General features: G+C 43.2%; 1 long non-coding RNA gene across 1 annotated transcript; it reads left to right on the top strand.

The window, feature by feature from the left end:
• Window positions 1–620: 620 nt before the first annotated feature.
• On the top strand, window positions 621–13,025 carry LOC307214470. The gene is made up of 3 exons (XR_013838127.1): window positions 621–827; window positions 9,891–10,033; window positions 12,808–13,025. It is a non-coding gene; the product is annotated as an uncharacterized lncRNA (long non-coding RNA).
• Window positions 13,026–13,360: the final 335 nt, after the last annotated feature.

Here is a 13,360-nt window from a genome sequence, read left to right as displayed (position 1 = left end):
CCAATGTCCAAGCATTTCATCAAAGCTGCTTTTAATTGACCCCCCACCCCCATACTGCTAGTTTGGGTGCTCAATTGTCCCACTGATTTTATCATATTTGATTTTTCTTATCATTTGTATGAGAATTGTTTTGTAAACTGAAGGTTGCAATTTTGATGAACTGAGTTTTGTAAACTGAAGGGCAACATGTGAATATTTTAAAATACAGTGGTACCTCAGGTTACATACGCTTCAGGTTACAGACTCCGCTGACCCAGAAATAGTGCTTCAGGTTAAGAACTTTGCTTCAGGATGAGAACAGAAATCGTGCTCCGGCGGCGCAGCAGCAGCAGGAGGCCCCATTAGCTAAAGTGGTGCTTCAGGTTAAGAACAGTTTCAGGTTAAGTATGGACCTCCGGAACGAATTAAGTTCTTAACCTGAGGAACTACTGTAACAGTAAATTATCTGTTTCTACGACAATGCCACTGGAAAACTACCCAGTGCCTCCTGTTCCAATGATGTGGCAACAAAGCTGGCGAAAACAGCAGATAGTCCTTAGTGCAGCTTACTTTATGCCTGATGACATGGCTCAATGTGAGGAGCCAAGACCAGAGTTAGGAGCTTTATAGGGCTAGGTGGAATCCTATTGGTCCCTTGTATCACCTGACCTGAGTTGGGCACTGCAATTCCACCCTCTAACTACCTGCAGTGGAGTGAGCATTATACAGACCAGGCCAGAAGCTCTCGGATTCTGCAAGTTGCCATGGTGATGCAGCCAGTAACATACCTGGTCTTGCTGCTAGAGTCCCTTGCTGGAGTGCTTGGTGCCTTACAATAATAATTTATGGTTGGTGGTTATTAATTTATATATACTGCACTGACAATGCACATGGCATGTCCCAGCTTAAAGGATAACTCAAACAAGGTCCCTTCCTCAAGGAACTTAGATTTTAAAATTTGATGGTGGTAAAAGAACAGAGGAAAAACTGAGAAAAGAAGCTGTTTTACTATAAATTAGAGGGCAAGTTATTCTGTTTCCAGCAGCATTCTGGTTAAGACTAGTGCAAAACCATGCGTCTCCTGAGGCAAATAGCCTTGCTGCCTTCTTTTACCTCGCCCCTCTCCTCCACTGACCTCCTCTTTTGAGATTTTAGTGTCTTTTATTTTTGAGGCAGTATTAACACTGGCAGCTGCAGTCGTAAACCATTCGGGCCTGTTTTGCACCACACTATGTCTCTCTCTGGGGACGCAGGTGGCGCTGTGGGTTAAAGCCTCAACGCCTAGGGCTTGCCGATTGAAAGGTCGGCGGTTCGAATCCCTGCGGCGGGGTGCGCTCCCGCTGCTCGGTCCCAGCGCCTGCCAACCTAGCAGTTCGAAAGCACCCCCGGGTGCAAGTAGATAAATAGGGACCGCTTACCAGCGGGAAGGTAAACGGCGTTTCCATGTGCGGCTCTGGCTCGCCAGAGCAGCGATGTCACGCTGGCCACGTGACCCGGAAGTGTCTCCGGACAGCGCTGGCCCCTGGCCTCTTAAGTGAGATGGGTGCACAACCCCAGAGTCTGTCAAGACTGGCCCGTACGGGCAGGGGTACCTTTACCTTTACCTTTATGTCTCTCTCTAAGGAGAGGCATTGCATGTTTGGTGACACTGGAGAATACCTTTGCCACAAGCTCTTTGCAGGGGTGGCAAAACTACAAAACTTTAAACATGTACTCTTGCGGGCACCTTGTCCAGAATGTCTTGCTCTAGAGAAAGACCCTTCCTCAGATCAAGGTGTAAGAGCAACGTTCCAGAGAGCACTTTAGGAGCACCATCTCTTTGCTGCTGCTGCAAAGGAGAAGTGGTGATACTCCGGACAATGGCACAAATGGGTGTGCAGTCATCCATTTTGCAGCATTGCCAACAGCAGCAAGCAAATGGTGGCAACTCACAGTTTGGTGTGCAGTCAGGCAGATGCAACACCAGGCACACTGGGAACTCTGATATACCACCACTCCCAGTCTGCTGTCTGAGGTGAGGGGCTCACCTTGTCTAATGAGTGGGTGGGGCCAGCTTCTTCTAAACTGGTCAAATGAGTGGTCCCAGCAAAAGGTTTGGTGTAGGCCTCCTATATACTTCAGTCTACCACTGTAGATGCTACACATAGAAAATAAGATGTGTTTTACATTGATACACTGTTTCAGTGCATTTAGTATAATCATCAGTAACTTTAAAAGTCTGGAGATTGTTGGCTTTTGGTAATTTGGGTAAAAAATAAAAGGAGAATTCCTGGATGTCTAGATCCAGGTTCAGGGCAAGTACTCTTTGGTGAGAGATCCCCAGCAGAGATTTAAAATCACAAAATATGTAGCAAAGTAAAGTGTGGAAATATAGACCCTTTTACAATATCCCCTTCTAAGTCATTTCCAAAGCTCACCCACTTAGCATAGAAAGAGACCGTACGTTTGGTAAATTAAAATTAAATTAAAAATGAGTTACTTACAAACTCTTCAAAGGTTAGATTCATGTGCTTGTTCGTACATCAGCAAGAAAAGGCAAGCAGTACAACTTAGTTTCAACTAAATTATTTGTATAGAAACACAAAGATGGCTTGTTAAAGCCACATGGTCAAAGTTTGGAGCATCCAGCTTAGACATCCTTGCTGGTTGGGTTCACATAGTGGAAAAAGAGAAAACAAAAAGTTTGGGCATGACCTAGCTAAGCCTAACAGGACTGCTTACTCTATGGTCTTAACCCCTTCATGCTTTAATTAGACTTAAGCATGTTGGTTATATGAGGCTGGATAGATCCCATAGAGATGACAAAATGAAGTTGAACTTTTTATAGTGGAGGGAAAGCATGTGGAAAATGCAAGGGGAACTGAATGGAAAGATTGGTGGAAAATAAGTTTGATTGCAAGGCTCATGGGGTCAAAGAATGTAGCTGATGCACTTGGAGAAGAGAACAATTACTGACAAAAGAGGCACTTTACAGACTGCAAAAATTGTTTTTGTCTGGGTGGACATAAAGGAGCCATATTAGATAAGACTCTTGACTAGAATGAGAAAAATAAATAAAATGAGAAACTTCATATCCATCATGTCCTTTTGTGTTTGGATTGAGACCTATAGGTAGTTCACTTGTGAATTTCCATATATTGATTTGTCATCAGTGAATTACTTGACACTTTCTGAGTCACAGCTCTGTAAACTAACCAACTATGTTGAAAAGCAGCCCTTTGGACAACATAAATGTTCTGTGGGGTGTTTGATCTATGTTACCGCATTCATACATGCAAGCCACACAATGATGATGCAAATCATCAAGTGATAAATAAATGTATATGAGCCAGGCATTTGGCATGGATAATTTTTCTTCCTCTGTCAGACTCCTGCCGTGCCCAGTGATAGCCAGGTTTCCTGACTGTTTAGCCTCTGTGCATCTGGCTTTATTTCTTTGCAGATTATTGTGCATTAATTCTCAATCATTTTCGGTGTTTCAAGGTGAAACTGTATTTCGGCCAAGTGTTCTGCTGAAGGGAAGTCACCTTGGATAATTATGCCTGTTTCATGCTACCTGATAAAACCAGCTTTCCCCAACCTGATCCCCAGAAATCAAATCTCTCTAAACGCAGAATTGTGCATTCAGCACAGGAGTCTCAGCATTATAGAAAACCTTCCCAGTGGAGATGAGGCAGACACAGAAACTGTATGGATTTCAGCTTGTGTTGAAGGCGTTTTTATTTCAGCAAGCCATTTAGGAATTTTAATTTTTACTTGGTCATTCTTAATACTCTGGTTATTTTGTCTACAATGAATGTTATTCCGTCTCCCCCCCCCCTTTAGATTGCTTAGAGATCAATGATTACAAGCAATTTGTAAGTACAGTATGTTAAATAAAATAAGTACATCAGAGAGCGTGAGCCAAATGGTTCAGTAAAATGGGAGTTGTCATTAATACATCTGGAGGGCAGCAGGTTGGGGAAGCTGCTGTGAGCAATGAAGGAATTTTTATTAAACAAAATAATGGATAACAAAAGCGTGAAATGCAGCTTATGGTCTGAATGACATAGTACTTACAGGTTCAGTGCAAATAGACAGACAGGCAGACGTGACTTATATTGAATGGGAATTTCCCAGCCCACCCGGGGATTGAACCTGGAAGCATGTTCTCTGCTATTGACTATGCCTCTTCCTCTTCAATAGACAGCTGGAGATATAGTAGGACTATCTACTATATAGTAACACAATATATATAGTGTAACACTATATAGTAACACAAAAGGACATGATGGAGATATAGTAGGACTGAAGAAGTGTGCATGCACACGAAAGCTCATACCAAGAACTAACTTAGTTGGTCTTTAAGGTGCTACTGGAAGGAATATTTTTTGTTTTAGCCAAAAAGAAATTAGAGAAATCTAATTTTTAGCTATCTGGTTGATCTATTAAATCTACACAGATTTGCATGTGAATAAAGAAAAGTGCACACTTTGATTGTTTTCAGGTAATAAGTCCATGGGTTTTAGCAGCCACCATTTTAGAAGAGGCATTTCCTTGTGTGTGAAGATGAATGCCCTTTTTGGAGGATGGCACCTGTCAGTTTTTAGTGTAGCATTGCATTATATATATACAGTGGTACTTCAGGTTACAAACACCTCGGGTTACAAACACTTTGGGTTACAGATTCCACTAACCCAGAAGTAGTACCTCAGATTAAGAACTTTACCTCAGGATGCGAGCAGAAATCGCGTGCCAGCGGTACGGCGGTAGCAGGAGGCCCCATTAGCTAAAGTGGTACCTCAGGTTAAGAATGGTTTTGGGTTAAGAACGAACCTCTGGAACTAATTAAGTTTGTATCCTGAGGTACCACTGGGTGTGTGGGTGTGTATGGGTGGGGAAATATGCCATCCAATTAATTAGTGGTGCTTTTTGTAGTCACTTTAAAGGTTTGTAAATGGACAATTCTAGCCTAGTCACGGAGGAAACATTGCAGCCCTAATGTATGAGAAGCCATTCCTGCTCTCAAAGGGGGGGAAAAAACATGTTCAGTAGGCTGCAGCAAATTATTTTGAGGATGCTTTAAAGAGCAGGACCATGCATATGGTGGGGCGGAGGACTAGAAATAATGTAGGAAGGTGCTGATCTTATTTTTCTTAAAATACCACAGATATTGTTGACTGATGCTATCCTCTCATTCCACACACACAAACACACACACCCCAACAAAAACAGCTTAGTTGCTGGACACACAAGGAGAACACAAGTTTCTGAGGAGACACCCAGCCTCTGTTGCCAGCAGAAATAGAAACAGTGACAGTTTCACCCGTTTAACACAATGCATCCCTGTCATGGTTTTATAATCAGTGTTTGGTTTAAAGCTGAAAAAGTCTTCTACACACACACACGCACACACACACACACACACACACACACACACACACACCACAGCGCAGGAGCAAATGCTGCTATTAGAGCCTGCCTGCCTCTCTCATTCTACCTCCATCATCAAACATGCAAGCTTTCCAAAAGTAGGCAATCAAAAGAGCACCAAACTAAATAATTGAAAGCTCTCTTTCTCACTGAAATCCTTTGGATGAACAAAAATAAACCGTGGTGAAGTGTGCATCCTTTGTGACATCTTCTTTGGTCTCTCTTCTTGTGAGGATGGCTGTCAATGAGTACAGGAACAGGTTTGTCCATGAGGAAGGCCCATCACTGGTGCGGTTAAGTGCCCACTGTTGCCCAGTTTAATGTAGAGCTAAACCACCTGTATCCCAGGGGCTGCCTAATTTAATGTGGGTGTAGCCAGCGGCTGATGTTTGAAAGCACAGTTTTGGAAGGTGCCCCAAACTATATGTGACTGGGCGCTCTCACTATAAGAATTCTATCTATAACATTACTCCTTTTACATCAGCCTGATTGTTAACATTTCATTGCAATCCGATCACCACGAGTGGTTGCTTCACCGCAACTTTCAGGCATACTAGCTAAGAGGCCAGATTTACTATGACAAATTGTTTTAGTTGTTAAGGAACCTCTGAGGAAAACCTGAATGGTTGGAATGTGTCTGGTTTTTTGGTATAAATCCCTGTCTGTAACACATGTTTGTTGACTAGCCATCTCAATGTACATTTTAATGCATTTTTGCATTGAAGTGTTTAAATTTATTTATTTACTTGGGTAGTAGCTGGTCACAATATTCTTATCTTTATCTTTGCCCGACACATTGTGTTAAACCAAAAGTAGACAGGTGACTTCTTTTGTTTCCTCCCCACTTTCCCCATCTCTCTTTGCATCATAATCCATACTCACAGAATTGACTTTATCTTCCCTGAAAACTTGCAAAATAGTCTTTCTGTGCCCAGTGACCTGCTCCCAGGTGCTATAACAACAACAGGCACCCACTTACCTGCATTTTCAGAAACAATTGAATACATTTTTTTTCCAACTGGCTTTTCTAGCTGGAAAAAATGAGTTCTGCCACAAATGTTTACATGTTAGGGTTTCAATCTTGATTAAATGTGTCTGTTGTTTCTGTCTGTTTTTAGTTATCTTATATGTAAAATGCCTAGAGATGGTGGTTTAGAAAGTGATTAATAAATGAAAGATGATGATGATGATGATGATGATGATGATGATGATGATAAGATGGGGAAGGGAGCTCATTGTGTCCTTTCAAGCTTAGGAGATCCTAAGACTAGATTTCAATACAAGTTCCATAATCCCAATATTATCTGTTAATCTATAGAACTAGCACAGACAAGACTACAGATTTCCAGAGGCTGTAAAAGTTTCCAGTTACTTTGCATTTGGTAATAATATTTGTAATAAGAGAGAGAAATGTTTGAATACAGACTGCTGAGCCAATTATCTCTTTACCATCCCATCTGTATGGAGATATGAAGGCAGAGGGTAGTGGCGCCCTCACTGTGGAAGACCCTCCCTTCAGATGTCAAGGAGATAAAGAACTACACAACTTTTAGAAGACATCTGAAGGCAGCCCTGTATCGGGAAGTTTCTAATGCTTGATATTTTACTATGTTTTTATATATGCTGTAAGCCGCCCAGAGTGGCTGGGGAAACCCAGCCAGATGGGCAGGGTATAAATAATAAAATTAGTAGTAGTACACAAACAAGTGCACCTCTTGAAGGGTGTTTATATACAGTGTGGTGTATATCCTTTTTGAAACAGATGAAAGTTGAGACTGAGAAAGGCTTCTTTCTAATTCTATGTAAAACGATCATGCAAAATTTGAAATTTGATGAGGGGCAAATGCATTTTGCACTCGATTACGCATACCCCAAATATAAAACATTGTGTGCACCAGTCCTTAATGGAGCTCTGTCATGGCAAAGTAATTTGGCTAACAAAGATAATAAAAATAAAAATAAAAATCCAGGAGGAGATTACTGCAAAGCGAAACGAATCACACGGGAAGTATTAAAGGACAATGCCCTTAGCAATCAACGCGGGCTGCTAAGCTGCTTTCTCTGCAAAGTTAATTTTGACTTCACAAATCAAAGATGTGTAACACATAATACTTCAGCGAATTATTTACATTCCAGACCTGGGTGGCTTAAGTTGTCAAAAGCTCATTAGTGCTGGAAGAAGGTAAATGTGGGAATGTGCAAAGCTCAAAAGGTTTCCAATCTGGATTTTGTTCAGATAAACACCTAATAGCGAAGAAGATTATATAAAGCTTATCACGAAGCAGTTGATTCTGCAAAATTTAGCTGGAAATCTCAAAAGAGCAGGCTTCCTCCGCGTATTTACAGCCAAATGTTAGAGATCCGCTCCAGATAAGATCACAGGGCTCTGTGAGTGCTAATCCAAATTGAACCAACCATCTCTAACCTTTGGAAGGTTTCTTGTCATTGGTTAACATTTGCAAACAGTGAAGTTAAAAAAAGCACAACAAAAAGGGAAAAGCCCTGTCTATCGAAGAAGAAAGGGATCACAAGATATGCAATGAATATGGAAGTGCCATATAAAGCCCCCACAAAGCAGGGGGGGATAGAGGCAGAAGAGAATGGGAAATGAGCAAACAGCTGGGCAGAAGATGGTGGAAATATGCTGAGAAGAAAGAAGTAAATTTGGTGCCAGCTCATAGGCAAACAGTTGTATTGGTGGGTGCATTAAGTGTATACTGGTAAACAGTCAGTGGAACAACTCCCCCCCCCCCACAAAAAAAACCCCTCAAAGTAATTAAGTATAAATTGCCTAATGTTTGCATAATGACTTAATATATACATATATAATTCATTGATGCCGATAGTACCAAATTCTAGAATGAAAGACCAACACCTACGTACCCATTACAATGGTACCTCGGGTTAAGTACTTAATTCGTTCTGGAGGTCCGTTCTTAACCTGAAACTGTTCTTAACCTGAAGCACCACTTTAGCTAACGGGGCCTCCTGCTGCCGCCACGCTGCCGGAGCATGATTTCTGTTCTCATCCTGAAGCAAAGTTCTTAACCCGAGGTACTATTTCTGGGTTAGTGGAGTGTGTAACCTGAAGCGTATGTAACCTGAAGCGTATGTAACCTGAAGTGTATGTAACCCGAGGTACCACTGTACTTTGATCCTTGGTAGAGACACTCTTAAGTAGTGCCATATTGACCCACCTGTACTTTGAGCAGACCTGCTCGAACTGGGATAGCTCAGTCGGTAGAGCAGGAGACTCTTGATCTCAGGGCCATGGGTTTGAGTCCCACGTTGGGCAAAAAAAAAAAAAAAAAAATTCCTGCATTGCAGGGGTTGGACCTTATGACCCTCGTGGTCCCTTCCATCTCTACAATTCTATGAGTCTATGCTTCTGAGGTTGGTCATACATCCACAAAGACCAGGGGCCTTATTATGGTGCCACCGGGTCCCAAGGAACATCAGGTTCCATTTGTTGTACTAGCATATTTAAACGTAAAGGGACCCCTGACCATTAGGTCCAGTCATGGCCGACTCTGGGGTTGCGGCACTCATCTCGCTTTATTGGCCGAGGGAGCCGGCATACAGCTTCCGGGTCATGTGACCAGCATGACTAAGCCGCTTCTGGCGAACCAGAGCAGTGCACGGAAACACCTTTTACCTTCCCGCCGGAGTGGTACCTATTTATCTACTTGCACTTTGAGGTGCTTTTGAACTGCTAGGTTGGCAGGAGCAGGGACCGAGCAACGGGAGCTCACCCTGTCGTGGGGATTCGAACCGCCGACCTTCTGATCGGCAAGTCCTAGGCTCTGTGGTTTAACCCACAGCACCACCCGCGCCCTAGCATATTTAGGTGCCTGCTTAAAACTCATCTGTTCACCCAGGCTGTCCCTAAGAGATGCTCCAGCTATGTTGGATGTATTAAACTGATCCGCTGATATGCTATATATTTTGTTACTTGTTTTATGAATGCGATTTTAGCGTTGGTTTTATGCTATTCACTGCCATTATTATTATTTATCTAAAGGTTGGTGGTACAGAAAGTTTTGCAAATAGTAACAATGATGCATCAGGCAGAAACAACTGCTGGTATTCAACTGGCTATTGTTATTCCTAAGGTATGCCAATTAAACTCACTTCCAGAGTTCATATATTTAGTATTCCATTTGCACAACAGGTAAAAAGAAGCAATTTCCTCTATCATTGTCTGTCGCCAAAGCAGGCAATGTGTCTGCTGGAACAATGGGCCAGTTATATTATTATAATCAACTGTTGCTTTATGATAGGATTTCTGTTTCTATAAAGTATCCAGAATTCATTTTCAAAAGCTGGTGAGCGTAGGGTGTAGGAAATGGGGAATAGGAACTATCTCTTAACCAGTGAAAATATGTTGTTTCTTTTATTATACATAGTCAAAGCAGAGTTTAGAACTGATTGATTTGTTTCTTAATTTAATGAGTGTCTTGCTTTATTTATTGCAACTCCATTACCATCTCTTACAAAAGGAGGGGAAACAACTTCTGCAACAGAAGAAGGAATTAAAGGAGCTAAGCACTGAGTAACCATATGATAAGCATTAACCAAGGCCAGGGGCAGACCTACATTTTGGGGGCACAGTTTTGGGGGCCTCTCCACAATCAGCAGCAAGGTATGGGTAACCACTGTTATTGTCTTCAGTGGGATTGTTGTTCCACAACAGATCACCACAATTTATTTACAGTGGTGCCTTGCAAGACGAAATTAATTCGTTCTGCGAGTTGCTTCGTCTTGCGATTTTTTCATCTTGCGGAGCACGGATTCCCCGGGCATTAACGGCTTTAAGAAAAAGGAAGCAAACCCGCAAGACGTTTTCTTCTTGCAAAGCAAGCCCATAGGGAAATTCGTCTTGCGAAGCAACTCAAGAAACGAAAAACCCTTTCGTCTTGCGCGTTTTTCGTCTAGCAAGGCATTCGTCTTGCGGGGCACCACTGTATTTTTAAAAATTAACTACTACATCTCAGATTTTGCATTAATTTTCTGTCCTGGATTATTTCACATGTCAAAGTCACTGGTTTCAATGAAAACTTCCTATGCCTTATAGTTTTTGAGTTATTTGGTGGGGAGGGGGTGAAAATTAGGCAAATGTTATATACATGCATGAATAAAGTCACTTCTGGGGGCCCTCCGGGATTAGGGGCCCTGAAATTTAAGCTTCATTAGTTTCATACTAGGTCCGCCGCTGACAAAGGTTGTGTTCACACAACAGATTACCCCCTTTCCCTTATTGTCAGAGCTGCCTCCAGGTCCCAGCTCACAGAGGACCAACGCTAGGCTGTAGTTATGTACAAAAGTCTTTATTGAGATTCAGTTTCCATTTTAAAGCCGCAGCGTGCAGCTCTACGTCCCGACCTTAGACCGGCGAAGTCCCGTCTGAGTCTCCTCCCCTTCCACACCAGTTTAAGACCCTTGCCTTGCTCCACCTCTTCCTAAGTTCCTTTCTCCTCTGGGCCCTCCTGCCCGCTAGGGTCTCATCTTTCCTGGACTCCTCTGACGCTGACCCTGACGATTCTTGCCCCTCCTTCCGGCGGGCTTTAGGACCTGGTTCCCTATCCGGGCTACCTTCTGTGCCGCTCGCCTGTACCTTTGAACTTGGCGCGCGCGCCCAGCCTGCAACTTTCCTCTTGACCGTTAACTCGCTCTGCGATGGAGGCGTGGTCAACCCTGACTCATCTTCTCTCGCTGGTGGTGCATATGTGGGCTCTGACACCTGGAACTCCTCCCCCCCACTGCGCTCTGGTGGGGAAGCTGGTCCTGATTTCCAACTGCTGCTCTGGGAGTCCCCGCTGGCCCCTTGCTTCTGGGGTGTCCCCCTTGGCTCGCCCCTTGCCCTGCCCATCGGCGCCCCCTTCTGTGAATCTTCCGATTCGCTGGAGAGGCTCATGGAATCTCTCGGGCTGCTGTCATATTCTCCTACGCTGCCCTCGGATTGCTCCCCCTCGCTCTCCATCTCTTCTCCTCCCTGCGCTCCCGCTGAGTCCCTGACACTTATGTTTCCCTAACTGTTAATTTCCATGCTATATTTGAGTTTCCGCATGATGTAAAGGTCACTTCCTGAAAACTAAAGGGACATAGTGCATGTTTAGTGTTCACTGTGACAACAGGTGTGAATGAAATTTAGCACAACATGCCAGTATGCAGGTCAAAAACCCAGAAATATGGCAGATGCTGCAGAGTGAAAGGAACATTAGAAAACAGGACGGAAGCACTAGCATTGAAGCAGGAAAACTAGTGCAACATTTCCCAGAGTCAAAGGACAAAGAGGTAACAAGTGTTAACAGGAACATATAAAGCACCAGCTTTATAATGCACCCCTAATATCCTCCAAATACTACGTTTTTTGCATCATCAGTTTCATCAGACATGGCCTTTAATATTGGCAGTTTCATGCATGCGAATATCTGTCTATCTGAAATTAATCTGCTATGAAAAAGACTGCATTAGCAAGGCTGGATCATTCATAAAAACCTGACCACTGCTGTTAAGTTGTGGGTGAACACCTCAGACAACACAGCGATTCTTCAAACAGTTCTTGTTTATTCACAGGCCAGAACAGAACTGAACTGAAGGGTTCAGTCAGCCTGCTTATATAGAGCTCCACTACAACGCAACAGTAACCACTTTCTGTAACTATCCAATCACTGAACGTCACTTTCAATCCCTTATTTGCATATGTGGACCCGAGTGAAAACTATCTACAGTATCCCCCTGCTGGCCCAGGGTGAAAACTTCAGTACATAACACTGCTACTTTCCTCACTTCACATTACAAACCAGAGGTGTGGGGCAAATCAAGAGGGTCCTATCAAGACTGAGCTAGGAGCAAGCTGAAGGAGTCACTGGCTGCTCCCACATGTACTACAAAAATGAGTCATCCACGGATCATGAAGCTAGAGAAGACATGTTGGGGCATGAAGGTTGGGAGAACGACTGGTTTCAGGCTGCCCTGTAGGTGCCAGTGTGCTCCAGCATCACTCCATTGATACAGACCTTTCCCTCCCACCCATCAAAAGTGGGGGCAGAGGCGTCACAATGGTGGGAAGGGAGTACATTGGCCCAGGATCCAGAGCTGGCCTTTATGACATCAGGTAATGACATCAGGCCTAATCCAGGCTGGTGCAGTCATCTGCTTGCATCTACTTTCTATCTCAGCCACTCTGCATGTCAGTGGATACAACGGTGACCCCAGCACTTCATTCAGTGCCACCAGGCTATAGCCAGGACTAGGATCGCCTCCTTACAAATTAAGTAAATAAATAAAATGTGTGGATGGAGGTTTAGAAATGATCCTCAGAGAATGGTACGATGAAGATGGTGCTCCAGCAGAAAACTATTTGTTGTTGTAACTTCTAATTAATAAAATCACCTGTTTACTCTTTGTCTCAAGATATTGAAGCGAAACCTATTGCACGATGCATTCCAGGAATGCTGTACAAGAGCATTTTCTTGTGGACTGCAGCCATGCTTCTCAACTCCAGCTCTGCATCATCTCGTTCAGATAAGAAAGAAAATGTTTTGAGCCTTCCTTTTGTAGTCAAAGCAGAAGTGGGAACTGATTGATTTGCTTCGCAAGTTAATGAGTGTTTTCATTTAGTTTCAAATACATACTGTGCCACAGGAAGGTCTGAAGCGTCATACTTGCACAGCATATACCTTTCCATAATTTATAACAATCTGACTGAATTTGCTTGTCTTGCAGCTGTAATTTTCTTCAGGCTCTCATTTCCCTCTCCCTTCGCCCCTTTCGCTTTGATCTGACAGCAACATATAGCAGTTAGAACCATTTCGCAATTGAGCAGTCTGTTGCTTGTACCAGGTGAACTGTGCTGTATTTAAGGGGATTTTTTTTAAAACACACATACACACACCCATCTCAGCTTTAGGGTCTCTTGGGCCAGACAACAAGCAGCATGTGCAATTGCCGACCCAGAGAAAAAGAA

The sequence above is a fragment of the Podarcis cretensis genome (genome assembly GCF_951804945.1).
Source record: "Podarcis cretensis genome assembly, chromosome: 4".
Taxonomy (NCBI): Eukaryota; Metazoa; Chordata; class Lepidosauria; order Squamata; family Lacertidae; genus Podarcis; species Podarcis cretensis.
The sequence above is the reverse complement of the archived record's forward strand: the minus strand, read 5'-3'. Positions and strand labels throughout refer to the sequence as shown.